Below are 13516 nucleotides of genomic sequence, written 5' to 3'. Positions count from 1 at the left end.
ATATGGTATGCTGTACATAATCACGGAAACTGTCAGTGTGTCATTCTGTCAGTCCCACGTTTTTCTACTCACTGACGTGGTCAATCTATGTGAAACTGCACATAGGCATTGAGGATTGGCATAGGTAGAAGGTGACAAAGCTACCAATGGGTATGGACTGGTATATAAAATATTTGTAAAAATATGTGTAATGTGCGAAGTATGTAGAGTATGAAAAAATTTAAAGACATGTGCATTTTGCTTCATCACAATGTATTAAACTAGTATGTAAAGTTTAAAAAAAAATATGTGTTATGCTCAAAAGCAAGAAAGTGAAAGTCAAAGTCAGAAATAACTGTAAAATAAAATAAAATGTGCGAACTCCTGTAGCTTCATATCTAACAGACAAATGTGAGAGCATTATTAATCTCTTAATATTATGCTTGGCAATATAGTAAATAAGCATATTCTCTGGACTTTTCCCTTTAATGTAGGACCTGCAATTACATGTAATGGAACAGGTTCAGCTGGCCTCCCTCATAGATAGTATCAGCAGATGGTTGGGGCGCCATGATACTGTTGAGTTTAACAAAGGCCTGAGAGGATAAATGGATGATAAAGAATAGATAGAAAAATGTCAAGATGATATGAGCAGATTGCAAATCCAGACCTAAGCAGACGCAATATTTTCAATTGTCACTTGACTGCTTGGCAGAGATGCACACTGTGAAATTGTGCATACTTTACTGACATGGATACTTAAGAACACACCAGACATTATTTTCTTTGTATTGCCTTGCTCCTCTTAATTTTACCGACTGGTCGTGAGCCTCCCACTAACCAGTAGCGCTCCCAGTTGCTCAAACAAGAGGCCCAAATGTTCTTTGGGACTGTAATCAGGCCCCAGCACAAGGTGAGTGGCTTCCATCCACAATCTCTCTGAGTGTGTATCACAGGCATGTTTGAAATGCATCAGAGCTTCCCATCCATCTGAGTTTTAAGATGTCTCCATGGAGATGATTGACGACAGTAAAAGGCCGCTCTGGAGAGAGGCCCCGGGTGAACAGATGAGATCACAAATCTCATCTCTTTCTCTGTCTCATTCTCTTCCTCTGTCACAGTCTCTCTCTCTCATCTCTCCGTCTCGACAACGTACACAAACACAGGTGCAAGACACACACACAAACAAACAGTGCATATCCGAACATTTTTATCACTTTTTTTTCTTCACCCTTTTCATCTTCATGGTGGCAGTAAAACGGTATAGAGGAAAAAAAGTTCAAGGTAAAAGGAAAAAAAAAAGCCCCAGACAGCATCTGAGCGGGTCTTCAAGGTTCCTGGGAAGATGTGAATTGTGACTCTGTAGGATGAATTAGGATCAGGACATCTTTAAATGGGCAGGCAGAGTGTATTTCGAAGATGATGCAGGCTTTGTTTTACTCTGCCACAGTTGGAATAACCATAAAAACACCTGCTTTTTCACATGATCTGTATTCACTCCCTGAGAGCTGCACCGAGTCAAGTGATTTGCTATTTCTTAACTGTGAAAACAGATGTCAATGTGTGCTTTAATGACAGGGTAAACTAGGAATCAGTCCAAAAATTGTTGGTTTAGTCGCAGTATGTGCAAGTGTCCAGACATATGCATTAAGAGAGAGATTGCCACAGGCTGGATTGAAGGCCATCTTCACTATCATCTTCCAGGAATCTCACTGATTTAGCATCTCTAAAACATTTCAGAATCTTGGCACCCGCTCGTGGCCAGAAGCTATGAAGAACCTTGATTCTACTACAGTATCATGTCCCTCTGTCATGTCATTTCATTAGTGTAATGACCCATCGATTTAGCATTTATGCAACAAATTGTATTGAGGCTGGCCGCGGGCCAAGTTAATCACAGGCGGGGCCGGCTGTGCGTCTTGGCAAAAGAAGGTGATTAAAATGATTTGGAGGAGCGGGGAGGATTTCAGTTTCTCCACCCTGACAAACAGGATGCGGCCCGCACACCTGACTGGGTTTCCTCCATTCTTGCCTTAACTCCCTCAGGGTTGGGAGGAGGCAGGTGGGTGCGCTCCGCCCAGGTTCTGCACATTTAGCCTTGTGAAGTATGTGGCAGAGAAATGTGGATGGCTCAGAGCGGGAGCAGCAGATGGACTTGGCAGCGTTTGGTGAGGGCCGGAGCGTGTTCACAACAGGAACAGCTTGAAATCCTGCTCGTCCTCAATGGGCGTTTGGTCTTGTTGAAGCAGATTTGGTTCTTCTTCAGCATTGTCCGTGCTGCTCCACAGAGGGTCACCTGTGGACAGCAACACAATAATATCCACACAAGGACCAAATTCCCTCTGCCCCTCCTTTACACTCACAGCTTGGCTTCTCTTGCCAATTTGATATTTGTATTTAGCAAATTGGCAAGTCGAACTGATTTGCATATGATGTGTGCAATTTTCTGTGTGCTTGCCCTTCAATTTGCTGACCTGCTAGGAGAATGATGGGGGATTTATGTCACTTTTGTCTTTCCTACGTTCAGTAAACAGAGCAGTTGTGTTAGCTGAGCATGGGGACTGATGGTGTGCGAAGGAAGGACTCCCTGAAAACAGTTCACTTCAACAGTTTCACTTCTGTTTCATTGAGCCCTGTGATCATCAGCCTGTGCTCTGAGTGCACATTCAGACTTTATATGATGCATGCACCTTTTTAAAAATGCAGAACAAAAATCCTGAATTATTTTAGTTTAATAATACTGGGAAGTTTGACTGAGAGGCAAAGTGTGGACTGGCTTTACTTCTATAGCTTGGAAAATTAGGTAAACTATACTGAATAATACACACATAGAAAATAGGATCACTTTATTTCATGCATGTTGAATATAAAGGCATACAGAATATTCATGTTTTATAATAATCATTTGTACATTTGGTCTCACACCTGTGTACATGGAAACTGATCATCTGCCTTGTAAGTCTGTTTGTGCCGGACATGTATTAATGCAGGACACCACTTTGATATCAGAATATAGAACCCTGCATCGGAGTAGATCCTTTGTATTTGGACATGAGGTGGAGGCCCTGAGAGGCAAGCAAGATCTTGTTTATTTACTTTTTTCCCCCCTATACATAAATCATTTTTTCACCAGAATAATTTGCCTTAGGGTTTTTTTTTTTCTTTCTTTCTTTCTTTCTTTCAATTTAACAAGTGATTTTTTTTCTTCAGGATCATTTTTTCTGAGATAAAAATAGAGCTTAGCTGCCTGGACACTATTGTAATCCTAGATATTCTTCTTCTTTCTTCTTTCTTCTTCCGAAGAAATCATACTTCCCATGGGTGAAAACTCACCACACTTTGCACAAAGGTCCAGTCTCATGCCAGATATCCTCAGCTGTAAACTCAAGCCAATAGTCCTGATGGTGGCGCTACAGCAAGCGTCTAAAGTTCAAAACTTTGAAAATTCATAACAAATCAACCATACGTGCTACAACTTCACAACTTTCATCAAACTGTAGCCCCAATACTGAAGAAACTTTTGTACATTTAAACCTATTAAAAATTATGAAGTTCATCACTCTGTTTTTTTCAAAAACTGTAAAACTTCTTAAACCTATCTCCTCCCACAATTTTTGCTCAATTGACACCAAACTTGATACAGAGCATCTTCAGACTGTCCTACAAAAACTATGTTTCTCAGATTTTTGATTTATCAAAAATTGAGCCTACAGTGCATCAAAATGTTTGACTGTAAACGGTACTGTAAACATATACATGCAAATTCTTGCTAAATAAATCTTCAATGTTCATGAAAAAAATGACAAAATTCTAGAGTCATGGTAGATGATGTGTGGCAAATTTCAGAATTTTATCTCAAAAACTGAATTTTTGACAGCATTTTGAATTTTGCTCTAATGTGAACAATTGGAGTCAATGTAAAAATGGCAATTTTAAACATCAGTTTTTCACTTATGGAGCAAATCAATCATTGTTACAAACAAATTACCAACATCTCCATGCTGTCTAGATGCAATATGTGTATTTTCAGATTTTTGTTTCGATAACTGAATTTTTTACAGTGGTTTGAAATCTGCTTTTCCATGCATGGACAGCTGCTAAACCTGCACGTCTGGCTTAGTCAATTTGTGAAGCTACACATGAATTGTCACTGACTAATTAGCTCAGTGAGATAGAAATTGATTCTTAGTCTCAGAGGTTGTGAGTTCAAGCCTCAGCTGATGCAAAAGGCAGATTGTGTTGCTAAATTCCTAAATGTCTTCCAATTCGTCAGCTTGTTGCTCAGAATTGCCTAAAAATGTCCGGTCCCGACCCATAATGTTTTGTAATTGTTTTTTGTTTCCTATCCATATAAACAGTTGTTTGTTTGTTTGTTTTTCAAGATAATGTTTTTTTTATTTATTTATTTATTTTTACTATCCATAAAAAAAGCTTATTTTTCAGGATAATGAAAATTATTTTTATTTTTTTCATTTCTTTGCTAATTTTTAAATTTTATTTTATTTTTTACCATCCATAAAAACTGTTTTGTTTTTTTCCCCAGGATAATTTGTCTTGGATTTTTTTTCTTTTCTTGCTTTCTTTTTTTTTGTACCCATGAAAACAAGTGATTTTTTTCCCTTCAGGATCATTTTTCTAAGATTTTTTTTTTTTAATCTGTGAAACCAGGTGAATTTTTTTTAACAGATGAAGAAAAACTTTAGAAAAATTATCTTGAAAAAAAAAAATCCCCAGTATTCACAGATGAAATTAAAAAAAAAAGAAATAAAGAAAAATGATCACCAGAGGAAAGGTCATTGTTGCAGCCATGCAACATGACCACAAAAAATATAAAAAATCATCTCTGTTTGAAGGTACAGTTTGGCATGAGGTCTCCTGTACTTTTAATCTTTGGGTTAAGATTAGGAAAATGAACAACTTTTAGGTCACAGTTTTGCTAGCTTATCCAAAAAGTAACAGGACGACCCAAGGCGAGCCGACGAGAATGTATATTAGGCACGCAACGCTCTGAAGCAGGATGTAAGGCATTTTTCACTGTGGGAAGTCAGCTCGTGTCCCAGTAGCTCCAGTGTTATTTTTATATGCTGTATCCTCTTAGCAGCTAGTTTGTTCAAAGTTTATTTGTCCAGTGTGAATCTGTGGCTTTATTGTCAGACTTTTTGGTAGTGCTGTATGTGGTTAGTAGGGCTAAGCTAGCAAACGATGGTCATTAAACACCCTCAAACTAAAGCCTGGCTGCTGGTCAAACCACAGTGTCTCATTTTCTTCTTCTGCATCTGTGGGTGGCCACTTTGGGAGTTTTGGAAAGCACCTTTGACAGAGCTGAAGTGAGTAACAGTAAACAGTAAAGTGATAGCATGAGTAATCTCATCCCTCTCTTCTTGCAATGGTCAAATATTGTGAAAAAGATATCGGTGGATACGTTCGATATCATCTCTTCCAAACCTTTTAAGGAACTTTGACCTTTCCACTGACATGTTGTCCGTCAGCACATCAGATAAAAATAGCCTATAACCACAGACATGCTTGTTTCAGTGCTGCTGCAACAAGGCCTGCTCAAAGATTGCCGTTTGTCCCCATTCATCTCACACACTGCTCCCACTTTAACATATTGGCATTTCTGACGTGCTTGGCGGTAATTGTCAGCCACATGGCGGCTCCTCGTTTGTTTCGCTGACATTTTGCCTTTGGTTGATTGTGTATTTAACAGGGGAAAGAAAGCAAAATTAATTGGAGAGAGGCCCTAATCTGTCTGCTTGAAATGTCACCTCTGTAATGTGATGCTTACACTGACACAGTGGCACACAAGAGGCAGCGACACAACCGAGGGAGAATTAGAGAAATGCAGAGAAAGAGGAAAGAAATAATAAGTAAAAGACAAAATGAGAAGCAAAAGAGGACGATAGACAACTGATAAATCATTCTGAGAAATCAATGCTGTTTAAAGACTCGTCCCCGTGGGTTTTAACCTCAACAATTGAACGACTGGAAATTTCCAAACATGTATGTTGTTGGCTTTTAAGTTGTGTCTCTGAGCTCTGATGATAAAAGATATATATTGCAGGAGTTTTTGAGGCTTCACTGCTGCTTCAAACATCGCAGAGAAACAAGATTTGCTGTTTTACTCTGGTTGGTCTGTAATACTCCATGTCTCGAACAGTGTTGAAGTTTGCATTCGAGGCACAACTGAGAAAGTACAAGATGATCAAAGCATTATTATCCAGCTCTCCGTAGTTCCCAGTCAGGCTCTATCCACCGGGTCGTTTTGGAAATGTCACCGCTACCCCCAGGGAGTCCCAGAAGAACATTGACGGCGGAGACAGACCTAGAAAACTATTTCTTACATTTCCGCACTCAGTTTCCTGTTTGGTTATCTCTGAAAAGATTTTGCCTGGATCAGCTGTCGACTGGAAAGGGTAAACAAAGCTGTGCTATAAAACATTTAGCTAATACCACAACACATTTTGAGGTAAAACTAGAATAATTTTTGACCTTTGTTCAACCATAAACTGGTCAATTTTGATTTCAGTTTTGAACCATTTGATATCTTCTTTCAAACCTGTGGGAAGAAAACATTCAAAATACACATTTAGGTGTTTAAGTTCGGATTTCTGCTCTGGAAATTTATGCAAAAAGCGCATATTTAATTAAATGATGCACTATTTGCATATTTAAACCTAACATTACAGAAAACCTGTAATCCAAAAAAATGATGTACTTAATCAACTGGGGAAGCTTCATGATGATATCTATTGTTAAAACTTTTACCCTACTAAACTGTAGCATCTTATTTTGGTCTAGAAATGTACATAACTTTACACTGCATATCTTAAATTAAGATTTTTTTCTCCTACTCTGAGCCAGAAATCTCCACCTCAGTCGGACTCACATACACCAACCTTAACCTTAAAATTTTATTCATATCTATAATTTCAAGGTTGTTACAGAGGGGTGTATTGATGTATAATTCCTGGCCTGATTAGTAAATATTTTATTAGTTTATTAAAAGCTGTTGACAGCATATACTGATTTATGGAGTGATAAAACGAGAATCTAAAATCCCCCTGCACCTCTGACTCTATCATGTTAACAAAATTGGAAAATAAATAATTTTGAGTCTTTATAAGCCTGTAACATTTTTTCACATTTTCCTAATGATCAGATTTCTGTTATGGAAATGTGTGCTAGTAAGTGCATATCTTATTAGATAATGCTTCATGTGCATATGTGAACATAATATTTAAGAAAACTGTAATGTCAAATGTAATGTAAGTAATCCACTGGGGAAATCTGGTGGTGATATCTATGCTTTAAACCAGTGGTTCCCAACTGGTCCAGCCACAGGTTCCAGATTTCTCCCTAGTCATTAGTTCAAGGTTCACACAGGTTATTATATTCATAGTAATTCTTGCGTTTGGCCATGTTGTCAAATGTCAAATTAGTTTTCTGTCTTTGTCAAGTAGTCACTCACTCTACAGCAGGAAACAGCACTTCAAAATAAAAGCTCTGTGCCGGAAATTCATTGTATTTCAAAATAAAGTGTTTTTTTTCCAAACTTGACATGTTGCGAGTCACTTGCGGCCCATTCAGCATGGACCCAAGACCCACTTTTGGACCACGACCCAGCAGTTGGAAACCACTGATTCAAACCCCATACACATGTCGTGTCTCCCCCTGTTGTCTGTCCATCCGTCCCATTCATTGAATGCGATATCTCAAGAATACCTTGAGGGAATTTCTTTAAATTTGTCACAAACGTACATTAGATTGAACGATGAACTGATAAGATGTTGGTTTTCAAAGCTCAAGGTCACTGTGACCTTACCTTTGTCTCACTCTGATGAATGCGATATCTCAAGAATACCTTGAGGGAATTTCTTCAAATTTGGCACGAACGTCCACTTGGACTCAACAATGAACTGATTCAAAATTTGGTGGTCGAAGGTCAAGGTCACTGTGACTTCATAAAACATATTTTTGGCCTAAACTCAAGAATTCATACACAATTTTGACAGAATTTCACATAAATGTTTAGAATAAAATGGGTCAACTTTACTGTGACATCATAATGTTCTGCAAAAACACTTTTCTAACCTTATTCAACACCATTACTCAGGAACAGAACGGGAAACATTTGGTCAAGCACCAAAACTGTACCTGCAACTTGACTGGGTCGCGTAGGCATACAGCAGCAAGGCGGTAATTAATAATATAAATATAAAAATATTTTAAAATTCTGCTATATAAATGAACAACTTTAGGGGGGAAGTTTGCAGGTGCTAGTTTTATTTAAAATACAATATATGAAACGGAGATAAATACAAATCAAACTGCTCTATGGCAGTGTGTTGGTTACCACTACTATGCTAGTTTTTTCTCAATGACATCTTTACACTGGTTAGAAAAGGTGAAAACCTTTAACAGGAAGTATTGGTCTGGCATTAACAGAAGCTTGAATGAAAATTTTAGCATTTTTCAACCTGGATCTCATTCTAATGGGTCGTGCTAACTTTGCATCTGACTCTTTTACTGCAGAGATTCAGGAAACTCTGGCAAATCAGTGTATTTCAGGACAAGCGGCAGAAGCCTTCCTCATGTCTCAGGGTCTAAACAAAAGTAAACACCGAACCCCCCCCTCCCTCCCTCCCCCAGAAATGATCAGACTACAGTGTGTGATGGTTTTGTTGCATCTGAGCAGTGCATCCTCAAATACAAAAGGAGAACTCAGATCCTGGAGAATTTCTACTTTTCTCTTTTTCTCACCCTCAGGGTCAGACAAAGTAACAGATGCCTTTCCTCTGCATCTGAAATATAAGAAACTTTCTTAACAACCTGCTGTTGCTCATTCTTTACCAGATGCCAAAACAGAACTGAATGTGAGTCTGAGATCTCGGTACTGATTTGAGCAGCATGTTGACAGAGAATTTTCTTTCAAGTTTCCAAGCACAAGATCTCTCTTCCCATCACGTACTGTATTATGCCTCCCCACAATGGCTCAACCCTGGCTGTCCGCCCACGCTCCATAGACACATACTTGAACAAAAGGCTCGACACCTTAGACCCAGTGCTGACACACATACGAAGGGTGATCAAATGTCTCCTACAAATTGGGTCAGGCCTGATTTTCATGTATTTGTCCTGCAGTGTATCACTTTTGTACGACACACAAAGAGGCAGCAATGTTGCAATGTCATGGTCTTGAAATCAGATTGAAAAAAAAAAAAATGAATACCTTCTTTGTTAGCTTGCTTATTGTGTGTGCGCTGAGCAACTTTTTCCAAATGACCTCAGATGCTGACAGCAAAGGATGCCACACAGTTACATCATGCTTGTCAACGGCTTTTAATTAATTACAGTTATCTGTCATTAGTGGGACTGAATTGAATATGTGTTTGTCCTTGTTACTGAAAGCTTTATTTAAAAGTTTTCATTAGTTCAGATGTGTGACAGTTTCCTTCCCTAACATCTGGTCATCTTAATCGTATTTTAAGAGAGGATGTGGAGGTTACACTGTGGTATATATTCTCCCAAACATTGGCAGCTTGTCTTTTATCACTATTATAATACAGAAGTTATGAGGGCCCAGGCACCACACGGCTCAGTAGCACCCCCTACAGATTTTCTACGAATCAGCCCCCGACGCTGCTTTCACCTACATGTACGAGACTTGGTAGGCACATGTAACACACCTAGACGAACACAAAAGTCTCTTGGAGCCATACCCTATACCCAACAAGAAGTCAGCCATTTTGAACTATGTGTGAAATTTTTGTGCTTTATTGGCCATTTCCAGGGGTTGTACTTTAACAAACTCCTCCTACGGATTCGATCCGATTTACTTCAAATTTGTTGTGTACCATCTAAAGACCAATGACATCAAAGGTTGCTCAACGCTTGAGTTTTCGTCAAACTGTGTGACTGCTGCAAGGCGTCAAACTTCCAAGTTTCGCCATGAAACAGGAAGTGGATTGTAACTATGTCATACATGGTCCAATCTGCACCAAATTTCACTTGTTTTGTAAGGATCCATGCCTGAAGTCATCTACACGCAAATCACCACCTACTGGCAACAGGAAGTAAGCCTGGTCAGACAATTATCTTTTGATTTACAGGAAGTGGTTCCAGATGAGAGATCGGTCGATCCAGTATCCTCACTATATAAACGATGTGCCATCTCACCATCTCAGTTTTGCTGGTCCGTTCATCGCTGCTTGCTGCTTTAATTTTATAATATTTTTGAAAACCCCTTAACTATAAATGTACATATAAACATCTGCATTTTCTTAATACTGTAGCATTTTAATCACATCCATCCATTCCTTAGTTCACAATGATTGTCTTTTAGTTTGTTCTATATACAGAGAGCATGGTAAATAAATAGCTTGAGAATTAAACAGGACTTTAGCAGATAAAGTGGACTTAAAGCTTTAGTTGGTAGCTAAGTTTTTATCATATTTGCTGAAACTGTCACTTTATTCACACATCACTGAATGAGACAGATAATCTGTAAAAATGTCATATTCCACTGCCTACTTTATTGCCTTATAGTACATCTAATGGCATTAAGGTTAGCTCCCAACCTTTTCCTTCAGGGTCCTTTGTGTTGTGTGTGAGTTTTGAGATTTGAGATGACTTTTTTTAGGCTTCTTCTTTTTTTTTTATAGAGTCAAGGGTTTCTCCTCTCTGATGCATGGCCATTGTTCCATTAGCTCTTTGTTTGTTAAACTGCGTACTCATCTTATGTAGGACGAGGCTGTTAAACAGAGAGTGCAGGCTCTGTGAATACAGCCTGTGTTGAGGTCGTCACCGTGCCCTTGTCCTGTGAGATGTGTTGTAAATTTATGTCCTGAATAATAATCTAAACTTAAAAAATAACAATTTAATGAAGTTTTCTTCACAAAAATGACACCCTTGAACATACCCTTAAAATCACGAAGGCCTCGTGACCCCCAGTTCATCTTTGGCAACCGCAACTGGGGATTTGAACCAGATCTGTAACGTAGCTGTCTATCACTGCTCGAGTCAAATTAGGCAGCACTGATCAGATATGAATCAAGATTCTGTTACTGTATTGCCTATTTCTTGCCTCAAATGTAAATGAGAAACTTTGTGACTTGGCTGCCATGTTGGAAACAGTTGAGCTGAAACAAAACACCAGCCGGAGTAAACGTTCTCATTTTACAGCTAAACAGTACACTAAAATATGTCTCTGAAAACATTTACAAGCAAGCAAGCAAAAGGCAATGCAGCAACAGAATTTTGATTCATACTTGATCAGCTCTGCCTCGTTTGACAATTTAAACAATTAGTCCTCAGCTCTGATTGGTTGTTTTCTGTAAATTCTAGCAAATGTAATCAGAAGCAGGAAGTGGAGGAGGGACATATTTTTTTCAGAGATTATTTGTCTCATGTACTTATTTAAGAATATAGTGACAGTTTCAGCAAACATGACAAAAAGTTATTTTCCTCAAAGTTACCCACTGCAGCTGTAAAGTGCTTATTCTCCATCTCAGATCAGAAGAAAATCAAATGGCACTGGTCTCATGAAAGGTGCTGCAGGATGCTGAGAACACGACATGAATAAGCTGGTCTTGATGTCCACGGTTGGGTTCTGTAATTATAAAAAGGAAAATAATAATAACGTAAGTGATGCAAAATTAATAAAGTTTTTTTTATCTCTTTGGTGGAATATTAATTGCAGTATGCATCCACAGATGTATTCACAGATAGAAAGAAAATTGATGTATACCCACCTTTTAAATGTCAGGGTTATATATTTCTGTTTGCATACTAGATTCTTACCAATCTAAGCAGGGAATGAGTTTCCCTTGTGTCAGACATTAGAGGAGGTAATGATCATGGCCAGGTAGTGATAAAAACATTTAAGCTGCTCGCTTCTGCAGTTGAGACTTACATACGAAAAAGCGGAGGCACATTCCACACATGGCAACAACGCTGGAGATCTGAAGTGCCCTGCTGCACTCTGGGCTCATCAGACAGTCCCTGGTCTTCAAGCAGCACTTGGGACATTTGCTCCCCGAGCTTCTTCTCTCCGTCTCTTCGTGTTTCCGAGGCTGAGTTTCCCTTGGCTTCTCATCCCACTCTTCGGCCATACCTTTTCCCATGCTGCTTTGTTTTTTCTTCGACAAAAGGCAGGAGGCTTGAGGATAGCTGAAATCTGTGAAGAATATGGCAGGAATGTGAGATAGCACGTGTGTCACAGATTGGCTATAGCTGAATTCACGGGGAGTAATATGAACTGCATTATGTGTCGACTCCCACACTCTCAGGCTTCACAATACAGGCTCTGTTTACAATAACAACATCTGATTTCCAGAGTGTCATAGTGCCATGATTTTGTTTTTGTTTGTTGAGACTTGGCAGCTCTTTCTATATCTGTAAAAGCTATGAGTCAACCTTTGTTAATTGCACTTACTAGGCTGTGTTTTGTTTCCATCTCGCTTTGGTTTTAGGAATGTTTGCAACCACCCAAGTAACATTCCTGCTTCAAACACTTCCTTAAAACGCAGAAGCCATTGTATAATCACACGTCAATGTGACATCAGTACTGTTAAACAGACCCTAATGGATCTGTGTGATGAAGCTGTCTGATCTATATATGCATTGCTCCTTTTAAATGACAGAGACCAGAACATATTGTGTGCAGAACTGTTCAGTTTCATTAAAGAGAAATCATCTTCGGCAAGTGTGAATCATTAACACTGCGGCCTAAACTTAAGTCCCTTTATGAACACTTTATTGAGTGAAGTCACATTGATTTGACAGATTAACAATTCTTCCACACTGATGATCATTCCTCGTGCCAGGAATTGAGGCCCCCTGTTTTAACTGTCGGATACAATTGCTCCCCACAGACATTATCAGATATTAAGTGATAACCCTGATGGTGAAATAACATCTTATCTGTGCCATCCGGTGGCTCCCCATTTATTACCGCTGACAGTAAATTAGATTGCTGGCATCTGGAGGGTATACTGGCATTTTGAGTGCACCTTTCCATCTCATTCTGCTTTCAAAACTCCATTGGTTTTCAATCATAAGTAATGAAATTCCATCAGCCTCCTCGGCCATGAAAGCAACTCGGAAAGGAAGTGCGAGACGGCCATTAAGAGTAGAGAAAAACGAGTAGCGGTCTTACCCTTTTGCTTTCAGAGTCTCCTCTCTGTCGGTTTGAATCTTTTCTTTTTGTAGAGTGGTGAACACCTTCACCCTTACAGACACTCGCGCTGTTATGAGCAGCAGGGTGTTGGTCCTCATGTCAGCCTGGGTTCACATGAACAGAGCAGGCGTGTCTTCAGGTTTAACAGGTTTGACCATGTGGACTGCCCTGATGGGAACAATTTTATTTACAGCAAACAAGCCATTCAGTCTTAAAGGTGCAATAAATAGTGCAAGTGTGAAGAGGTTTGTCCCCACCAGAATAAAACTCCATAAACTGTAAATACCAGTCTCTCTTGAGATTATCAACAGTACCAGACAGCACTTAATGTATGTTATAAATATTTTCTTATGCTGG

General features: G+C 39.0%; 1 long non-coding RNA gene across 1 annotated transcript; it reads right to left on the bottom strand.

The window, feature by feature from the left end:
- Positions 1 to 10257: 10257 nt before the first annotated feature.
- Positions 10258 to 13273, bottom strand: LOC126399620 (uncharacterized). Its single transcript, XR_007570913.1, has 3 exons — positions 13139 to 13273; positions 11894 to 12157; positions 10258 to 11590 (listed from the first exon to the last, which is right to left on the bottom strand). It is a non-coding gene; the product is annotated as an uncharacterized LOC126399620 (long non-coding RNA).
- Positions 13274 to 13516: the final 243 nt, after the last annotated feature.

Source organism: Epinephelus moara, chromosome 13 (genome assembly GCF_006386435.1).
Source record: "Epinephelus moara isolate mb chromosome 13, YSFRI_EMoa_1.0, whole genome shotgun sequence".
Lineage (NCBI taxonomy): Eukaryota > Metazoa > Chordata > Actinopteri > Perciformes > Serranidae > Epinephelus > Epinephelus moara.
This window is presented reverse-complemented; position numbering and strand designations above follow the sequence as displayed.